The following is a 14,502-nucleotide window of genomic DNA, read 5'->3' on the forward strand; positions in this document are numbered from 1 at the left end:
GTGCCTTCGAAGGCACTCCAGAAAAATGTGTCTTTTCGAAGCTTTCTCAGGAAAATCTTGTCGTAATTGACCGTATGAAAATACGCTTTCATTTCGCGTAATTTATGGGTTGTTCGAGTGGGCATATGTGCGCTCATAAGTTCCGAGCTTTCATCCTTGATTTGCGCAGAGTATAGGCAAGTTAGTAATGTGAATTCTTTACAACGTGATCAGGCACGGTGGTTCTGCAGTCCCCGAGGCATTCGTCGGTCGAAGCGAGCAGTGGTCCCATACGTACAGGGTCGTCCACCCTGAACCATCGAGTGCGTGGCTGCACTCTCTGGAGGGCCACTGCGTCCGACACGGCCACTCATCGCAGCCGAGTGGCGCAGGAGAAGTTGGACCTGCGCGTGGCGCTTCGCCTAATCTCCCACATTCGCGTCGATGCGCGGCCGGGTCGGACGCGGTGGCCCTCCAGAGAGCGCAACCATGCGCTCGCGTTATGACAAGAGAAGAAGGTTGCTAGTGACACGTCGACAGGACCAGATGGTATTCCGATTATATTAATAAAGAAGCTTTGACCAAAATCCAAGCAAACATTAATAGAGGCAGTGAAAAAAATGGTAGTGGATGGCAAAGCCCCCAATGAATGGCGATCAAGTAGAATGAACATGATATATAAGGGAAAGGGGGAGAAAGCTGACATAAGCAAATACCGTCCTTCAGAAACGCACTGCGACGAGTCTCAGTTAGCCTGAGCAGCTGTCTGTGGAAGGCATTTAGCAAAGAAGAGGGAGCATACCTGGAGCGTGCGAAGATGCGGTACGCGTGCGCTTCTTCGCTGCTATCGCGGTGGCCGCATTAATCCCATAGAATCATCGCTATATTAGAATCTAGAAATTGTGTACTTTAAGGCGCAGGCGACAAGAATAAAGCGGATGGCAGAAACAAAACTGTCGGAGCGAACCCACGCAAGCGCATTTCGTACAGCGCTTTGTGCCGTCTGCCGCGGCATAGTTTAGTTTTTGTGCTGTCGTTCGCGCTAGCGTCGCAGCGTCGATGTAACTATGCCAACAGATGCACAAAAAATCACATGGTCTGTATGTTGGCGTTGGCCTGGGTGCTTCCAGACGTCGCCGAACGCAGCGGCGAACAAGTGCCTATATAGAGTACGTGTATAGTATCGCTTTTTCTGGCCGGCGTCGCCATTACGCGCGCATTGAACAAATTCCGGGACGGTGTAAACTACCATCGTGAGATGACTTTCGCGAAGTACGACAAGGGAATTATGCAACAATTGCCTATGTAACAGATATAGGCGATCGAGTTTCAGTTGAAGGGGCTTCTGTGGCAGCTGAACTATCTGGCTCATATGAATAAAAAAAAAACGTACCGGGAAAAACGCAGCAACCGCGAACGTAACAGCGGGTTCTACTAGATGTTTGTTTTGCAAAGGGAAAACTTAATCCTGCCTCTTCATTGCGAGGGCTAGAAGCGCCAGATGCGGAATTCCATCTTATATTGATATCACCGTTTCGGTGTGCCGCATGCAAGCCCTATGATCAGTGCGTTTAGTGGTAAAACCTTTTATGCGCGATCCGTCCTCAAACACACACTCGCACAGTGAATTCTCGTTGTTTCGTGCTCGCTTTTATAGCTCAAACTTTTGGTCAATCTATTGGAACTGAATTAAGAGCGGCGTGCGGCGGTGGTTTTGTAGACGCGTGCTCCCTTTGAGCAGTCTTATATAGAAATTTGTCGCTATAATAAACTTTCGAGATTTGCGACGTCTTTTGAACATGAAGACAATATATCCAAGGGCCATTACGTTTAGGGACAAATTTTGCGCGCGCCATGGATGGGAAGTATGTACGTGGCCACGTACCAATGGTCAGACATTCGGCGCCTCGATACTTCAAACTATTAAGCGACCGCAAATTTTTCAAACTATGCTGATTAGAAACAAAGGGTAAGGGGACCGAAAATAGTTCTTTACGTAGAGTTCGGAATAAATTTAGGAGCCCGACCATGGGTTGGTACAGGTCTTTTCATTCTTATGCGACCGCTCATCAGCACTGTCAGCGGCGCCTCATAGATTCCACACGATAGGCCCCGCATACGGTAAAATAAACTGGTCCCACGTCGTGGCAGGAACAGGAGCGCAGCTGGGAAGAGAAACTGCACTTCGAAGGCACCGTGTGACAGGGGTAGTAGACGAGTGGTTCTCCACGATGGCCACATGCAGCGCGCTGCATTGCCATACTTCATCGGTCAGGACAGGTAAGCTCTACGGCCGTTGCGTATGCTTATATTACCGGCAGCTTTGTCGCACTGAAATACGCGATTTTGACGGGAGCGAAGTGCCAGTTTGTAAATACCGTCGGTTTGAAATAAGCGATTTACCTGTCTACAGTACACAGCTTACATACCCCTCTGGCAATAATGGCCCTCAGCAGCTGAGAAAAGAAAAAATCTGACATTAACAGGTGATGCAAATTCACTCAGCTACCATTCTGCTTGAGGAAAGATAGGTTACAACAGTAAGAGAAGACTATAAATCAAATTTAGCGAATATTTAGGGCCTCTTGTTAGCAGTTAAAGCCTGATATTACCCAGTTTGTGCACCCAAAACTGCTAGGACTGTTATCTTGCCTTTGTAAAATCCCTACAAAGAACATTCAATTCAAAGGGCCTCAATTACAATGTTCAGTGGGCTTCGGCACCCGTTTAGCAGTTGTCTCAAAGCTGTATGTTGGCGATTTTTTTTTTCATTAGCTTTGAGAAGCATTTCCTGCTGCAATGGCATAAACAGGAAGGCAATATGCGGTTCTGCAGCAACACTTCAGACTGTGATGAGACACACGGCAAGCACTTACCTCAAAGATGAGTAGGTTGCTCAGAGGAAACAATGTGGTGGCTGGGTATGGCCTTAAAAAAACTGCTTTGTAACACGGTTTTTCTATACGGCGAACGAAGTTGTTACTCATATATTCATACGCTTCATCAATTACTGACAAGGCGTGTCGGTAGGAACACTTTATTTGGCAAGGAAGTCCTGGCCGATGTGAGCCTAATGCGACTCTGCCTGTAGGCCAAGGTGCAGACTTGTGGGCACAACCTTGAGCCAATAGCCTGGAACGGGGAATAGGTGCCTTGGACCAGAGATTGCCGCGCCATGCAAGGTCGGCTGCTGCAGTCCCTCCACTAGTGTCAGTCATACACAGGGTTGGATGCCATGAAAAGAGAAAAAAGTATGTAAGCTCAGAACAATAAAATGCAACTAATAAACCACTCAGAGAAACACACAAACAAATACACAAAAAAGGAAATGCATATGAGGGAAAAAAGATAAGGAGATCTCCCAACAAGCTACAGCAGCAGCCCACGCACTCCTGTAGTGGTTTTGCGTATGGACATTAGAAAGATCCTTAAAAAAAAGGATAAAAGGAACATTGTTCAAGATGTGTCAGAGAAACCACACACAAAAAGAAGTGTGTACAAGGCAGAGACCAAGAATGAATAAAAACAGTCAAGACAAACAATAATTGGTTTTTTGGGGGGAAAGGAAATGGCGCAGTATCTGTCTCATATATCGTTGGACACCTGAACCGCGCCGTAAGGGAAGGGATGAAGGAGGGAGTGAAAGAAGAAAGAGAAATAGGTGCCGTAGTGGAGGGCTCCGGCATAATTTCGACCACCTGGGGATCTTTAACGTGCACTGACATCGCACAGCACACGGGCGCCTTAGCGTTTTTCCTCCATAAAAACGCAGCCGCTCAAGACAAACAACGAAAGGGTTTCTGAAAGGCTTCTGACGCTGGCACACAGGAGCTCACAAGCTCCATATGCTAAACCAAAAACCTTAAAGAAGCGGAGACATCAAACTTTTGGTTGGAGTGTTCTTAGTTTCAAGCATTGCATACTCCCACCCAGTGCGTGATACGTGCTCCGCAATTTAAATATGAACATTAAATATTACCGCATTATTTACTGAGCGATTTCGGTTTCTGAGTGTCGGGGTGCATTACGACGTCACTCCCGAGGAAGAGCAGCAACCCTGGTCATGTGGGTTCCGAAAGTAATGACACAGGGACTGCTGCATCGTCTGCTCTCGTACACATGGTGTGCATATCAGGGCCTTTCGAAATGCCGGCCAGTACTGCGATATGCTTTATTTTCGAGTAGTTCAAATTATAAAACATTTGAAATTACAATACAAACATGTTCCCACAAAATGCAGTCATGAAAAGAAACATATACAAATATTTCTTTCCTCTTCATAATTTATCGCATCCTAAAGCTTACTGAGCGTCTCAATGAATGAGGGAAAATCACGTAGAATGGTACAATTAGCCTGAGCCATAACTGTGTTCAGTAAAAAACATGACAGCTTGACTTTGTAAGCTGCCGAATGGCAATCTTTCGGCTTTTCATTTCTCGGCCTTTTGGCGAAGATCATAGCACCGAAGCGCGACCTTGTGGCAGAGCATCCGCCTCACATTCGGGAGGTGCTGTGTTCGATTCCCAGTGCCGCCGGGTACCCACCGGTTTTAAGATTTCCCCGCCATGCTGCTCGGCTTATCTAGGGTGAGATGCTTGGGAGAAGGGTCTTCGACCAAACCGTTGCCTTGATGGATCGAAAATAAGTTCCGCCGTCAAGCAACCCTAAATCCACCTCGTGCGGTAGAAGCCCATCTTTTTTTTAACCCGTCATGCACACCTGCTGATGCGTGTGAGCCAGCCACAACAGTAGCAATCAAATACCGCCGCACTTTGCTCGAAGGGGGTTTGTGAGCGGAGAGTGCTTATGTCACATCTATCTTGAGGCTAGAGAAGTGAACGTTGTGAGTTTTGTAACTGGAACAAGGCGAGAGTTTTGGACTGCGGGTTTTAACCACGTGGAGACGTTTTTGTGCCCGCATTTGACGGGAATTTTGAGGCGCAGGCTATCCTTCCCACGCAGTGCTGCCCTGGAGAGCCGAGCACTAGGCCGGGGGACCGCCTGTTCCTATTGGATTAATTGGCTGGTGGACCGGAGGCCGCGGGAATCGTACCCACGACCTCCCGTAGCCGAGGCGAGCACTCAAGCATGAGGCCACGGCTCCAGTGGCGATGCTCTTGTCACAGTTCAGACACTGAAAAGGCATATGACGTGATGTGGCATTGTTTAGAAACATTAATGACACAAAAAATCGATGAATAGCAGCTTAAGCTACAACAAGAGTGAGAGCATTAACAAGACGACCTCTTCCACAATTTCTTGTGACACCTCCAGCTGTGGAATGCTGCCCCAGATGCAGCATTCTTAACGGGACATGGCCCACCTAACTCTTGTGTATGGGTTTCACCACACTGGAATCCCTGGCCGTAACGGACCTACAGATGCTGGCACATTTCAACTAGGAATCTGTGCTAAAATTTCAGCAGCTGTTTCCCTACTGACTGGAAGAAAAGTGCCTGACAGATCCGGACTCTTAGATTTGGAAGTTTGTTAAAATTATGCTCACAAGTTTTTGCTTTCTTTTAATGGTTCATAACAGTGGTGGCCATATGTGCTGACATTACATGTGTTTTCAAAAAGAAACAAAACTGAGAAAATTCTGGAAAATTTCTAAACGGAACACTCTGCATGCTTTCAGGGATTCCATACACTGTTCATTGTACTGCAAAAGAATATTTCAGGCTTTCAAGAAGGAACCCTTGAACAAGAGGGCTGACAAAGGTTGGTTTGCTCATCACTGAGAAGCAATGCCTTTTACTGCCTTTCCAATGAAGGCACACTCTGGCACCCCTTTCGATAGCAGCAATGCCACAGGACAAGCACGAAGCATTTCCACAAAAAGTAACAGCTTTTTACCACCTCGTCATCACAGCTCGAACCGCAGAGAAACTAGCCTCTGTTTGTTTCTGCAATAGCCTACAAGATTGACGAGGCCCGAGAGCAAGATTTACAGATCGATTTTGATGCCACATTGGGGTGGCGTGGCACCTCGCATCAGTATACTGAAAGCGCATGAATTCTGCACATTCCTATGACTACGGCTTATTCCACAGAAAATACTTTTGAACATAGCTGTGTCTATTGATATGCACCAGACCAAACTTAATGAGGAGTGTGGCAACCTGTACAGAACCAATTAGTACCGTATTTACACGCATAATTTGCGCACCCTTAACTTATCACTCGGGTTTACAAAAAAATTTTTTTTACTCGCATATTTTACGCACCGTGCTGCGCTAGACCACCATCATGCACGCGGGCTCTACCCAGTAGCATTCGGCTATTCCGCGCGTTTGTTCGGAAGGCTTTTTGAATCTATTGTGCACTGGGCATTCACGGTGGTGCCGGGCCGCTGTTACAATCCCGGTGGCACCAGCGGCATCGCCACTCGGAACGGCCAGCAGCACTTTCAGGGAGGATCGGCAGCTGATAGAAGAGCCAACACCGCTGTTTGTTTGGCTGATGCATGTGTCTCGACTGCCGGCTACGCTTTTCTCTGTCGCTCTGACGGCTTGTGTTTGTTTGTTCGGTCGTGTCTTGCGATGGGATATCACAACTATATGGCAAGTTTCAAATTGCTTGTCAGCACCTTATCATGGCGCGGAGCGGCGAAGCCAGCGAGAATAACTGTGTGCGCACAAGTTTGTCCATAGACGACAATCGTTGTGTCAGAAAACTTGTGGGCATGTGGTTTTCTCTCTGGCTTCTCAGCTGCGCGCCGTGATAAGGCGCTGACAAGCAGTTTGGCCGATACTCGCACGGTAATGTTAAAGAATTGTGTGGTCTGATAATTGATTTATTTATTCGCGGTTGCTTTCCCAGACAAAGTTGCGAAAGCAAACTTATGGAATCAGGAACTATCTAACAATTGGCTGCGTTTTTTTTCGGGGGCCGGCCAGCGTAGGGTGCGGGTTCGGGTGCTGACGTGCACGCAGCAACATACACTATACCTATATTGCGCGTGATGACCCCCCCCCCCCCCCCCGCGTAATTTGCGCACCCCCTTCTTAGAGCCCTAATTTCTGAATAAAAAGTGCGCAAATTATGTGCGTAAATACGGTATATACAATGCTCACTTAATTGAAGACAAGGAAAAGACAACTAAAACAGACAGGCTGCCATGCCTAATACTCATTAGAAGTAAAACCATGTCATGCCAATAAGAACGGACCGTGTGCTGGACACTCACAGTATCGTTAAAACTCGCAGCAGACCTCTGCGTTAATTTCAGTCCGTCCTTTTCCGAGACTTGACCACTTTCTTGATAGTATCCCTCACAACTTCCAGAATTTTCCAGGTAAACGAAATTCCTTTTGACAATTCAAGGTTGCTAGACACCTTTAAAACCGTCACAGCCCTTCAAAGAAATACAGTAGAACCTTGCTGTTCTGTTCTTGGTTCGTGTAATCTGCAGTATCACAAAACAAAAAATTATGCGTGTTGTGCTATTTTTATTCACAATACAAATCCTGGAAAACTTTTTGAAACGATTCCCTGGTATACATGTCCATAATTTTGCCAAATTCTGACCACATGAGCCATTCAGAGACCAAGAAAATGCCAGCCAAGCTAGTCATCATCTTTGGATGCTTTGCCCACATGCAGAAAAGCATTGCGAAGAAGACGCCGCTGCTGCCCTGCACAAAGGCAAGGACACAAAGCACCTTAAGAGCAGCTGCGGCTCTTCCACAATGCAAAAGTGTAACGGGACAAAGTATCTTGAGAACGGTAAGAAATAGTTGACGGACTGGACATGCCATGAAACTTCACCCCCATGGAAAACAAAAATATGGAAACAACTTGCAAGCGCTAGCAAAGGAACTTTTCAAAATTTGTGCCAGCCCATTCACAAAAGTTTTATTGAAGTGAAAGTGCCAATTAATGCCAGGGACTAGGAAATGGCGCAAAACCTGGACATAGAGACAGTCACGTGTAGACCAGCAAAAAATTTTTTCATAGGGGCTAATTCAAGCTTATTGCTAAAACATTGCATTCATAACATCAAAAAAAAAAATATATGAAGGGGGAAAGGGGGAGACAAAAAATAAAAGGGAAGGTGGCACAAACCATTGCCTTAAATATGCAAAAGACGTTGTTTCGTACCATTTGCAAAAGCTATCATGTCAGGATTTCGAATTCATTGAAAAGCAGTGTGCAATCACCTTGAAATCAGTGTGTAGCAGATTAGCCAGCAAATAAATTACTGTAATATATTTACAGTAATTAAATTACTTTTCTCGGTAATTTATAATGTAATTCATTACTTTTGTGGCCTGGTAATTTAGTAATGTAATGAACTACTTTCAAGCAGTAATTTCACGAAAAAGTAATCAATTACTAGCAATATTACTTTTGCTGCATACCGAGTCCATGCTTCTCCTCGTATCTGCCATGCTTTGGCCTCGCGTTTTGGAGATGAGCATATACAAAGCAAAGATGCAGTTTATGGGGGTTTAACGTCCCAAAGCAATCGACTATGGCTATGAGGGATGCCATAGTGAAGGGCTCCGGGAATTTTGATCACCTGGGGTTCTTTAACGTGCACTGACATCGCACAGTACATGGGCCTATAGCATTTCGCCTCTCCCGAAATGAGACTGCCGCAGACGGGATGAAACCAGAGTCTTTAGGGTCAGCAGCCGTGCACCATATAACCAATAAGCCACCGCGGCGACTCCCAAAGCAAGAATTACGGACACACTAGAGACTACTTTCATGCTTTGAAGGCGAAAAACATTCACTTTTTAATTTATATTGTTTCCTTCCTTTCTAGTGACACACCTACTCATTAGCTTATAGTCATAGGGCAACACATACATTAAATGAATCATTACTTGCCAAGAAACAACGCGGTTTTGTGGCCGATGGGTTGTGTGATCACCTCGTAATTTGAAGGCCCTGGGTTCAATTCTCTGCACCCTTGGAAGAAATTTTTCTCTTTGCTGACAATGTCATTGGGGGTTATGGACCACTTTTCCTGGACATCGACAACAACGCCGGGTATCGATGTTCATGTGCCACTTAAGGCTCGTGCCTTAAAAGCGTGCAAGTAGTAATAGCCAGCACCCCAGGGAAGCACGCTGACGAGAGGTGCGCGCAGGCATCAGCACTGCCTTGGTGAAGAGTCTGCATATCAGTCACAGGACTGCTACGCATCTCCCTGCACTGCATAAGGTCTCACACACAAACGCACTGCATGGCCACCAGGAGAGCTCGATGACCAAGGTATGCCATATGGCACCTTCACGCAGACGAACTTCGAGTGCTTGAGCAAGTACTTTGACGTCTTTGAGTACTTTGACACCGACAAAAAGTCAAAAGAAAGTTGGCCACGAGTTGTCGGGTTTTTGTGGCCTCACCTGAGGCCGTATTTCTAACTCAAGGGCAAGATAGGCAACAGCGTCCCAGCGACATGCTATGTATTTCCACCAACTTGCCTCCAGAACAAATCAATTGAACAGCAGAATTGGCAGCTTCTCGAGCGCCTGTGCACTTCTGGGATGATGCATGGATAAGCAGTCACTGCACTCCCGCTGTTTACGCGGATGACAAATTCTTCAAAATCAGGATGGTGGGACCATATTACACATTGCACAATGTACTTCTGATTGAAGAATGATATGACAAAGACCTCATCTACATCAGCAAAGCGGCAGTTCAAATTGACTAAAAAGGGGAAAAATTTCTGACGCCCATTTTTAAGCTCAGTGGCGGTGCAAACAAAAACAAAAAACCGTAGAAATTTTGCACAAACTATGGCCAATGCACAACATTTTAGCATCGAAACTAAGTAATTTTCATTACTTAAGGCAGCTAATTGTAATGTAATGCCATTACTTTGAGATCAGTAATTTGTATTGTAATTACCTCTGTGATTTATAGGAAAGTAATTAGTAATGTAATTTATTTACTTTTCAAAAGTAATTTTGCCACGTATGGTGTGTGGTCAGCGGCTGCCTAGGGAACTTCTCAGTGTCCTTAAGTTCTTACGCAAACAATGACACACCACCCAGTTTCCTATTAGTGACAATGTTCATGAGGAAATGGAATATTGTGACAAAGACGACGAAGCTGGCTGTGGTGCGTTACAGAGCACTCGCGCTAGGCCAACGGCCATTAAATAATATCTCTGATATCGTTCATCGCAACTCACTCTTTGGAGAGCCACCACGTAACAATATTATACACCACACAGCATTTGCATTGGAGGGAATGGCCAAGGGCATTTTCCATTTGGTTTTCTGCGTGCTAAAGGATTATAGACACGTAATTTTGGTGGCATGTTTTCTTCTCTACAACGATGCAGAAAATACTATTACGCATGAATCACCATGTGATATTTGCCCATGACCGCTAAATAATTTATAATTGAATTTTTTCTGTCACGCTATTTCAGTTTCAACAGCCGAACAATTGCTGTGATGTCAAAGAGTGCTTTTGTGTCGCGTGAGGCATCGAAAAACGCCCATATAATCGCTGCTTCATCGTTATGATTTACTGCACTGCTGAAGCCAGCCTTCCTGAAGAGCCGGAATGCCAGCTAATGTGGAAGCAGCGATTATATTGCAGTTTTTTCATGCCTCACGTGACCTGTAAGTACACGTTGGCGTCATAGTCCTCATTCGGCTGTTGAAACTGAGACCGAAACAGCACGAGAAAGAAATGCTATTATAAATTATTTATTGGTTATAGGAGAATACCAGGTGGTAATTCACGTATAACAACGCCTTACGCATCGTTACAAACAAAAAACACGCACCCAAAAGTTAAGTGTCTATACTCCTTTAATTCTTTATACCCATCATTCTACTTACTGATCTTGCTTTGCAGTTCATCTGCTGAGCGACTTAGCGATATCACCTGAGAATTGAAGATTACTAAAATATTCTCCATTAACTCTTATCCCCACTTTTCCCAATCCAGGCCTCAGAATAGAGCAGGTATTCCTAAATACGTCCTGTTTACAGGAGGTATTTTGTTGCAGAGGACGCATTGCGGAGACTCATTTTTTTCTGCATGATTGGTGATGGATTAGACAATGCAGTCCAAGACTTCTTCAGCACAGTTTGGTATTGACAGTGTTGCTTCCATCACTGGCAAAACACCATCCAATGAAAGTAACGCCTACATGGAAGCTGAAGACAGCTAAACTTGTACTGTTGGAAAAAACTGCATGCGTGCTGGACACTTGCTTGTTCACTCAAATACGGCCTAATAGAGCAGCTGGGACACGGGACCTGGCTTACATACCTTCGAGGCTGCACTCGTAGCTATGTGATTAAAAGGTTTCGCCTGCACATTCTTTGAAATGCCTCAGGTATCATCTTTTACCAGGTCAACGGATATACTCAGGCTGCTTTCAGTTTGGGCATATTGTTACGTGGCGACCAGCCGAATTATAAGTGGCGATGAACGATGGCAGTGAGATCATTCTAATGGCCCCTCGCCTATAGCGCGACCTTTCTGTTCCCGCGCCGCTGCCAGCTTCGTCGTTTCAGTGACACTACCCGGGGCTGCTGAGCGATCATCCCGATAGTGAATAGAAGAACACACCGACGGAGAGACGGCTCAGTGGAGATGGGTTCAGAGGAGGACGGTACAACACAAATGGCATGGGGGGAAGTGCTGGCTGCCACGATGAAAGATATGTGTGAGTGAATCCAAGTCGACGAAGCGCTTGGGACACAGGTCACCAGTAGCCAACGGACGAAGCCCTTCAATGCACCGAATGGCATGGGCAGGGGGGTGGTGTCCTCACGTGTGGGCGGCGTCTCGGGACGCGGCAGCGTTGTCATGTCAACGTGTCTTGTGGTCAGGGCAGGGGACGGGACTGCGGTGAGCGGCGATGTAGATTCAGGTTCGGCGGGCTGGGGCACAGCGGGGCAAACCAGGTGCACACGGCCGACGATAACGGCAGGCAGAAGACTCCGAAGAATCAGGACCAGGATGGGGATGATACCCCGCATCTCACACCAAATGTTAAGTGGCGACCAGCCGAATAATAAGCGGCGATGAATGATGGCAGTGAGATGATTTTAATGGCCGCTCGCCTATAACGTGACTTTTCCGTTCCCGCACCACTGCCAGCTTAGTCGTCTTCGTGACAATATTGCCGCTTTGCACAGCTTTTCCACAGTGCCGCGAGGTATGCCTTAACGAGGTTTTACTGTACCTGTGAGTACTAACGTTGCTGAATTTGATGCGCCTCAATGTGAAATCTGAACCAATTCATACACCTCCTGCAGTAAAGCCCATGATCCAACTATAAAATTGAAGCCCTGATCTATTGCTATGCGATGCATTCAGAACAGGTGGTGCCCTTGATGGTCTCACAGATAACTTTGACCACAAAGGCAACAAAGGCATCAAAGGTTGCTTCCAAACTATAGCTCTCCACCATTCGTGGCATGTTTTTCGCTGCTCTACTATCTTTCTCCACAGTGGCCCACTCATAACTCACCTCAGTTCTGACTGCGGGGCCAATCCAGCAAACAAGTCTTAAGCAGCACTGTTAGGATGGACCTTATGGCCATGCCACTGCTCTAATTACACCCTACCACTTTCGCTCGGTCCCATGGCGACATTCCTAACAGAGGTGGGGGAAGGAGGAAGTTGGAGCACCATGAAAGCCAAATTTAAAACAAGGACGTAGTGCAGTGGCCTCGCTCAAAGCTCTTGCCCTGAGCTCAAACAGCACAGGTACTTCTGGTCGAGCTTACAACTTCGTCATGCCTGAGTTGACAGCTCACATCGAAACACACACATCGAAACAAATTTTTAATTACACACGCCAACAATGCCACATCTATTAAGATACGGAAGATGATGTTAAGCCATCTATGCTCTAACCAACCCAAAATTCTTACCACTGTCAAGTAGATGACCTCGATTCTCATCGGCAATACATCCAGCTCATTACTGTTCACAGCTATGGTAAACTCATTTTTACCTCTCAGATTTTCTCATCAAGAGGCACAAGGCCAATTGGTTAACTGTCTGGTTCTTGGGACCAAGTGACATTCAGCAATCACTACAAGCACTGGACAAACACACCCTGAAGGGGCCACTGGAAATCTTGCACCAAAGTTGCAAATTATACTGTTTGAAAGGGCACTACTTTTTTTATTTATTTGTACCTCAAAGGCCCACAAGGGAGTATTACATGAGGGGTGGGCTGACATGTATTAGAACCTCCTGTCACAGAATTTTTTCAGAAAAGGCAAACTGGAGAGTTAAAAAAATAACAGCGCGGAAAACAGGGACTTCAAGGGTGGAAAACACAGGACAAGCGCTTGTCCTGTGTTTTCTACCCTTGAAGTCCCCGTTTTCCGCGCTGTTAATTTTTTAAATGTATCACCAACTCGCCCGCCTTGCTATCGTGTAGAAGAGCTAAACTATTCATCCACATCGTTGAGGTTTTTTTGCTCCCATAATTCCTACTGCACTAGAAGCCGTGTGTTGGTGCTTGAAACTGAATGCCACACACCCATATGCATGCAGCAGACACCCTTTACCAGCATAGCACCACGTAAGATCATGTCAATGCCTCATTTGGTGGCAAGGGGTGCAAGCACACAGAACAGTAGGAACAAAACGCAAGCACTAATGTGTGAGCCATTTCTGTGCTCCGTCTTTTGGGCTACATGTCTCAAGATGAACAACCCCTTCCCCATTTTCCTCAAAAAGTGAAACTACAACGAACATCTACTGTTAACTTGTGAAGACAAAATGACAAACATAGAAGGATGAACATAAACATGTCTCGTCCTTGTGTTTCTTTGTATTCTTCAATTACGGGAACTACTTCCTCGTTCAGCTACCTGTCCTACCTACATTCGTCTACGACTTCTCGCCTCTCGCCACTGCTTGTCTTTAGGGGCACAAACGTTGCCAGTTTCACAGCAGGAGGCCCACCTTCAAAATTATAACTTGCTAGATACGTAACAGCCTAGTTGCTTTCTTCACTGTACAGGCAGGGTTTGTTCATTTGGGGTGTGCAGGTGAAAGCTGTCTTAATAGTGAATGTTCCCGCGTTTCCTTTTTTCTTCTTTCTATGTAATGGCTAGGGCAAAAAACTGTTGCCCACCCAATGCAACGGAAGTAGCCACATAATCATAAGGTCTCTTTCATTCGGCTGCACTTTCTGCACTAGTGCGGCACGAGTTCTAGTCTGGCCAAAATGAATGAAATGAAAGCCGAATTGCTGCACCGCAGCTGCGGTGCAGCAGTATGGCAATGTCCATGTGTAGGTTGAAGAACTGAAGAAGGTGTGGCACTAGTTATTTAATGAAATGATGACAGTTCTTTGTTGAAATGTCGATGGGGGTTTAAACGTCACAAAGTGACTCAAGCTATGAGGGATGCCATAGTGAAGGGCTCTGAAAATTTCGACCACCTGGGGTTCTTTATCATGCACTGACATCACAGTACACGGGCCTCTAGAATTTTGATGGAGGCAAAATTCTAGGGGCCCGTGTACTGTGCAATGTCAGTGCATGTTAATGGAGCATAGAGAGCTAATA

The sequence above is a fragment of the Amblyomma americanum genome, chromosome 1 (genome assembly GCF_052857255.1).
Source record: "Amblyomma americanum isolate KBUSLIRL-KWMA chromosome 1, ASM5285725v1, whole genome shotgun sequence".
Lineage (NCBI taxonomy): Eukaryota > Metazoa > Arthropoda > Arachnida > Ixodida > Ixodidae > Amblyomma > Amblyomma americanum.